This window comes from Amphiura filiformis, chromosome 1 (assembly GCF_039555335.1).
Source record: "Amphiura filiformis chromosome 1, Afil_fr2py, whole genome shotgun sequence".
NCBI lineage: Eukaryota > Metazoa > Echinodermata > Ophiuroidea > Amphilepidida > Amphiuridae > Amphiura > Amphiura filiformis.
The window spans coordinates 55,085,369-55,093,644 of NC_092628.1; positions in this window are offsets into that span (position 1 = coordinate 55,085,369).

Consider the following 8,276-nt stretch of genomic DNA (forward strand, 5'->3'; position numbering starts at 1 on the left):
ATTGGGATTATGTCAGTGTTAGTGTCTATGCCGCCAGTTGATTGTACTGGTGTATGTGTAGATATGGGGTGTACTGGTGTATGTGTAGATACAGCATTGGCTAGGGTAAGAAACAAGACAATAACCAGTAGATGGGTGGAAAAATCCTGAACTTGTGAATTTATGGATGGCCAATTTTGGTTCAAAAAATACATAACCAGTCCTACAAAAACCCAATGAGATAAATGAGATGAAGACCAGGGTTGAGTTACACATAGCTTAACTTGATGAGCCTAGTAGCTCCCAGTGATCCTTAATTAAGAGAAGTTAATTTCCCGTTTTAAGTTTTATATCATCCCATGAAAGAGTGGTTTCTACTCTTTTTTGGAGTGGCTTGCACACTCAGAGGAGGGATTTTCAGTCTTTGGGAGTGATTTTCACTCTTCTCACTATTTTGGAGAGTGAGTTTTTCACTTTTTTTACATTAAAAAGAGAGTATCAATCAAGAAAAAAGGGTGAATGCAGACATGACAAATATCATTGACCTATGACATGACTTCAGGGCACATGCCCGCCCCCTCCTTCCGATCAAAGTGAGAATTTGAAAAATGCCATCAAAAATGGCTGTTAACCCAGTCTTGGTTCCTCCTCCTCCTTATGTGGCCGATGTTTATGGCTTGGACATTATTTTGTGAGAACCTTCATGTAAAGAAATGTCAGACACCATTAGTGCAATGTGTTTTGATATTAAAATGACATATACCGGCATGTAACAAAATCAGAATTCAATTACCATGATTACATACATGATTAGATTTATCTTATCAAAATATGTCAGTTTTGGTTTCTGGTTTCATTGAATGATGGTGCAAAGTTTATGTTACTAGCGGTCACCCGTCTTTCGCGGTCAGGGTCTTTCGCGGTTGGTAAATTTTGTATATTTTGTGTACATGTAAATGTTTTATTTAATGTGATTAATGGTATGAGAGGAGATTATCATTTAGAACTTAGAAGTATAATATTTAGTATCTTTTCCATATAAATCAATGGCTTGAAATTAGATCATTGATCGAAGCAAGTCTTCTTGACACCATATCATATCCACCGTGAGAAGTCTTGCCCCTGTGGGATGCTGGCCACTCTGATATTTAAGATTTTTATGCATTTGTTTCGACAGTACTTTTTAGCCCATTTTGGACAAATTTGTTGTACCTTTTAGCTAATTTTTATCATTTTCATCCAAGTTTGTCCCCACCTTGAAATGTACCTTGCTGCCCCGCCTCCTGCAAAAGTCCTGGCTACATCACTGAGCAGATGAACACAATTTTATTCACATCCCTCTTGGCCCCCTGTGGCCTGCTGGCTGATCTGATATTTTAGATTTCTATGCATTTGTTGTACTTTTTATTTGTTAGCCCATTTTGGATAAATTTGTCGTACCCTTTAGCCCATTTGTGACAATCCCCCTCATGAAATTTGCCCCTCTCTCTCTCTCTCTGAAAAAGTCCTGGCTACACCACTGTGCAGCTGAAACAATTTTATTCACATTTCCTTTACACTCTATTTCCTATAAAGTTACAACCCTGATTAATTTGTCCTTCAAAAGTTTCACTTACAAACTAATTCAATAAACAAACACTCTACTGTTGACTATAGGTTCTCCATAAAAACACAGAATACATGCTAATGTTGATAAATTAGTTGAATAAACAATAGATGTTAATTGAGTTTCTACTGTGTCATGTAATAGTTGAGACTACAGGCATACTTCTACTGTGTCATGTAATAGTTGAGACTACAGGCATAATATCCTCACACCGATGACAGGATAGAAGGCCTAATTCAGGCTATGTCAACATTTTTTAGTATGCAGGTGCTCTGCTAGTGGCTTTGAAACTAATTAACATAATTTGACACCCTTAACGTAAACAAAAACAAAATTGGACGTTTTATTGGGGTGCGGACAACTTTACTCTCACATAACGCAAAAATCCGTTTTCGAAATAATGTAAAACGTAGAAGTTTTTAGCCTTACCAAGTCGCCAAACTCAGTAATTTATTATAGATCATATAAACAGTGATAAATTTAGTTATTAATATCGTACCAGGAATTGATCCTTTGCTCTCTATTACTTGACAGACTTGTTTAGTGGGTAGAGTATGAAGTCCAGTCACTATCCTACATGTAGGCCCTATTTGATCATTCAGAGAGTGGGAGCTGGTCATCCTGCTGGACTTGTTCACTCCAACGCAGTGGCGGATGGCCCCTTCCTCTGGGGTTATACATGGGTCCTGGGTTTCTCTCCCAGAAGTTGCTTTGTACCGAAATTACTTCCCAAAAGGTAATAGGTATACTCAGTGAAGTAGTCTGCTATTGGGCATTCTGAGAATATGGGCATTCTGAGAATATGGCCAAATCATTTAAGATGACTTAAGAGTGTAGATGTTGCTTTGGTGCAATGCTCATCTTGCGGTGGAATGCTTGGGGAATAGAATATACCACTATTATTTGTGTGTATACATGTATATTGGGCAGTATGTTGATGGTGTAATTTTTACTAATTTGACTAAATGAAGCCATTTTTCAAACGTCACCATGGTCGAGGTCAAGTCACATATACATTGAAAGGTGTTTGTGTATGTGATGTGTGTTTGGGTCTTTACGTCACATTAGTGGGTATAAGATGCCCTCAATGTATCACCGTGGTAGGGGAAATCATTAATGTAACCGCACAAAAGATGATCTCCCGGCCCCTCCTCACATATCGGAGGGTAGGGGTCATAATTGAGCTCCCTATCCCTCCCTTAATAGTGCAACGTAATGCATAAATGAATACTCTATGTTCTGTACCATTATATCAAATCACTGTTGAATATTTATTTCCATTATATTTTTGGCCACACCGTTTTCAATACAATTATGGAGTAATATCATAGATTAAACCGGACTTTGTCCAGTCCTAACTAGTTACAAGTTGCGTCATCCTGCTTGGTTTGTTAGTTAGTTGTTTTTCAAAGGAAACAGAACAGAAATCGAAACCTAATTGAGGAAGATACTCCCTATCCTGTAATAGCCAAACTTTATCAGTCTTTACCCTGGAAATATTACCAGGTGCTTTTTTGTGGTTTTTTGTGAACTAGAGAAATGAACAAAAACAATATATTTATTTCATATCATTCTGTACAAATGTCAAGTATGAGAAATGAGAGAAATTTGAATAGAAACATTGCCTATTCAACTGGTGCAAATTGGGATGCAATAAGGCTTTTAAATGTCTTCAGGTCTGATGTAGCTGCAGTCTGTGGGCTGGGCCTCACAGACTTAGCAAGCACAGACCATGCGTGAGGCCATGCCGCAACCTCTCTGGATAATAATTAATATATACTATAGCAAAACTCAAAAGTAGTGCCAGGTCTGATCACAGATCCTGGAACTCAGGCAGACAACATTAAATTCCTGCCGGTGCTAGATGGCACAGAAGTGAACAGAAATATTTACAAACCAATACAAAATGTGGAACAAGTGCTATCTACAAAAGAGGATTTATTTTTAGAATTCTGTATTTACTTAGCTATCATTGGACAGACAAGAAGATTTCAAGTGGCTAAATTCAAGTATTCGGGGCAATAATACAGATCAGTTTTAAGGTCAACTGGTGACATCAATGCAGGAAAAGCTTATCTCCAAAAGAAGTTAAAAGCTGCCAATTGAAACATTGAATTATAGGACTGGTACCTACCATTATTATGTTGTTTTGGATAAATCCTGAGAATAAGCGTATGTGCGCAGTGGTTTTAGAGAATCAAGGCAGGACCTACATCATGTGGGAGTAAAGATACTATAAAGCCACATTGTGGGTGTAATTTGACTTTGTTGGTGTACACCCACAGTGAAACCTCCTGCCAATGGCTCTTTAACATCTAGAGGAGGTAGGCAATAGGCATAGTCTTAAAAAAGATGCCCATATAGTTTTCATTCAATTACCCCACAATGTCATTTCATACCAGTATTTACACCCACAATGTCACTTTGCACACATTTTTACATACACCCACAATGTACAAAAATAGCCCCCCTCCCCCAAACGTAGCTCTTGACCGCATGTGTGGACCTTGCTGGACATAACATATGGGATATGGCAGCTCTTACATTCTCACATAGATCCATGCATATTACTCTCCCACAACAAGGTGCGTTATCAGTTAACTGTTTACACCCTAAGCAAATAGTACTGTCCGAGAGTATTGTCGGTCACTCACTGAACTATTTCTCTACTGCTTATGAACTATAAAATACCGACTACACAATTATAGTCTATCGTGATGATGATGTCATTGTCATTACATTTCACACAGTTTGTTTGTTTGACAAATCATTAATCGTGATAAAATGCTGATCACGCTACCAAGAGATTTGAGGGTACATCTCCATTGTATGCAGAAGAAATCTGTATTATGTTGTATATTGTTGGTTGTTGGTGTTATTTTGTTCATATTTGTTTGTTTGTTTGATCAAAATATTATCTTTTCAAATGTAGGTATATCATCACTAAATAAATATGTATTGTAATAAATTGTGCAACACTTGTTGCTCTTATTCCTGCAACTCCAGAAGCAGGTAGATAATTCCAGATGCACCTGTCACAAGATTAGAGAAGTGTATTTGCAGTCTTCTTCTAGTCATGAGTCACATGGTACATTTGCTGATGAAACAAGAAATTGGTTACTAAAATTCCAGGTATTGGCAAGTTCAGCATGATATTTATAGTAGGAACATATTGCAGCCAAGAAGTAGCTCAGTTTTCAGATCACAGATCGCAACACCCCTTGATTGAATTGTTGGAGCAGGGTTGTCTCATATCCCTGGTTGGAGTAAAGCAAGCCATTCCATGCTAAGCCAAACCTTTCAGCTGCTTTATTGGCCTATCTCAAATAGCATAGTATCTGAGAGCACTGAGTCGGTGCTACCAGAAGTACGAGACATGGAAGATGCATTGTCAGAGAGTTCCTGTTACACAATGCTAATTTACCATTGCCGACAATCTGACAAGGAGTACACTCTGCCAGTGATGAGCATAAGCAAAAATGACACCATTTTATGGTGTAGTGCACCGGGGTGGTCACTCCCATTGTGGCCTGTACACCATCCGCGATAATGAAAACGCGTAAAAGGGTAGTTTTTCGTGGGTAAGCACGGCACGCAGCGTAGCTCGTTTAGGGTGTCAAAAACATGAAATATTGGAAAAAGGGTAGCAAAATTGCAATTGCTAATACGCGGAAATGAAATTTAGGGTATGAAATTTGATGCAAGGAATAAAATCCCTGTTTAGGGTGTGAAAACACCTGTTTAGGGTATTGTTTTAGCCAAGGGTTAAATCCTTGTTTAGGGTGCTTTTCAAAAGTTGATTATCGCGGGGTAGTGCAGTTTCTGTAACATTTATAATAGCCATTGTTTAGTTTCCACAAAGGCCTTTATACTTTTTTTGATAAAGTAATGTAGATCTCTTTACCTGATAGTATCTCTTTAAGACAAAGTCATGGCTAGGAAGTTGAGTTCAGCATAAATAGGCTAAAAATGATATCATATATTCTCCCCTGGAAGTGTACCTTTTTCACATAACCTATTTTAAAATGACCTTTGCAAACTTATTTTGCAAAGGTTACATGGGTATTAAACATATACATGTGCAGCATGCTGTGGTTTGAATACCCTTTTACAACCCAAAAATTGGGAAATGTATTGTCTTGGTTTTTTTTTTTTTTACATTTGAATTTTCATGTGTTTGGTATAAAATCCACATTCTGATATGAAATAAGTAAATGTGTGTGTATTTGTGATACCACATCTTCAGTGAAAGAAAGTCTGCAAAGTTATATATATTCAATAGGCCAAAAACAACATTCATGAAATTGAGATACAAGCAAGGAAACAAAAATACATAAGAAAGGTGGCATTATAAAAGCTTGCAACTTTGCAACAAAGTATGCTAGGGATGTAAGTATTTCAGAAAGACACAATTTGTGATTTTGCCTTAAAAGTTGATGATGATAATAGACACAGTATTCAAAATAAATTAGATTGTGTCATATTGATTATTCATATTCTAATATCAAAATTTTGGAGTCTAAAGCACACATTCCTTGTATCCTCCCGCATTGTCATCATCACTTCCCTTGCATCTCCTCTGCCACCAACCTCACCTTCATCTTTCTCCTCCACATTTTCCTTGTCCCAATGTTGATCCTCCAACACATTTTCTTCAGCTTCCTACTCATCCAAATACTTTAAAAATAAACCTCCATCAAACATTTCTGCAGAAACCATATTGAATATCAAAACCCATTGATTCTAGAGGCAGTGTTATGGTTCTTATCCTTCAGGCTGTCAAGTTTATTGTCAGTAACAGTGATACTAATTTCAACTCCAACTCAATTTCTTTACTTCTCACATTTCATCTTCCTTCTCATACATGTATTTCATTAAGCGTGAATACAGACACTATGACTGTTGTATAATGTTGTATAAAGTTATTATTGATTCGGGTAAATAATTTAAGATGGGAAGTGTAGAAGCGTAGTGTTAACAAAAATGGGTCAAACGGAAATCGGCAATGTTCAGAGAATGATACAAGACTGATTGGATGAACCAGTTTCAGTTTTTTTCCCTTTTCAACACAGTTGTGCTGGAGGGTGGGTATTTTGAAGATGGAATGTAAGGAATAAGATGGTTAAAATTGTGTGGCAGTGCAATGTGTTTTCACTTTGAGTACTTAAAAACTATTCCGTCTTCTGACTCTAGTTTTCTTCCTCTCCTCCCCTTTCTCTTCCTTCCATTGTTCACAACCAGCACCATGTATTGTTCGTTTTAACAACAATACCCAGGCTATTGTGAAATTGTAACGTAACATAACATGCACAATACATGTGACAGGAGCAAACATCTGGTGTACTAAAACACACATACCAGCACATACAAAATATCTGCATACTACTGAGGCATTTATCCTTCCACTACCATCATGATCATCACTACCAGCTCCTCCTCCGCATCCTGCCCTAACCATCTACATTACCTGACAACAAAAGTTTAATAAACATGCATTTTACAACTATGCAGGCAAACATCTGCTGTCATAAAACACACAGCACATACTAGAGCATCATCTTTAATACTGCATGGGGGTTTCCCCTTTGCACTTGAAACCACAAATTCATATTATGAGGACAGGTGTAAACCAAACCCCAATATTTTCTCATCTCTCCAGGTATAAATTTACCTTTTAAGTTTAAAGATGCTGGGTATGTAATATTATACTGGAAACCCGCACTTATGAGTATTACAGAGACTCAGAAAGAAGTAGCCCCACAGTGGAATTTAGCTTCAATTTGCCAAAAGTCTTGTCACTTAATAGTCGCCATTTGTATTTTCTGTGAATATCAATCTGTATGAACCAAACAACTGAATGAAGCCAAAACATCCTCCAGCCTGCAAAATCAATTTAGCTCACCCTGACGATGCCTAACAGTAGAAAACAAACCTTCAATGAAATAAAGAGATTAAAATGCTCTTCACAAACACCACACATTGACAACATTCATCCTTGATACTCCCACATCCGATAGAAAAACGACGCTGTCAGAATAATGTCTTCCATTAGTTTGGAGGCAAGATAATGAATTATTTGGACAGAGTTAAAATTTCACAAGTCAGATTATTTTATAGCATTTTGTTTCATCTAGAGCTTTTATTAATATTTTTTTCAATTCAATCTAAGAGAAATGAAACGAAGTTCCATATTTCTGTTCATGACAAAATATGATCTTTTGCAAAATTTATGTTCGGTGCCAAAATACCAATTGACATGGTTGCAAATTTATACAAGAAGATATAACTTACACAAAATGGAGTTCTGTTAAAGTTGGTTAGATTTGATAATTTTGAGTGCAATATTTTCATGCTGGTCACAGAAACAAATTGAAACCTCTCTTCCTGCATAAACTGTGAACATAATTTTGCACAAAAATTATAGTATTATTTATCCCTCCCACATCCGTTGGGGAAATTCCTGTACTGTCGCTTGGGATAACATGCCATCGTTAGCTATAATTAGCTCAGAGGTAGCTAACGGGAGCCGTGATGGCATTCCACAGATTCACATGCACTTGCATGGTTATCTGTGTGTATGCAAACATAATACTGTCTTAAATTTAATTTGGGTGTCGTTTTAATTTCACATCAATATTATATTGTGAAGAGTTGCTTCTCCACATTAAAATCCTTGTGTAGTGAAGTTCGT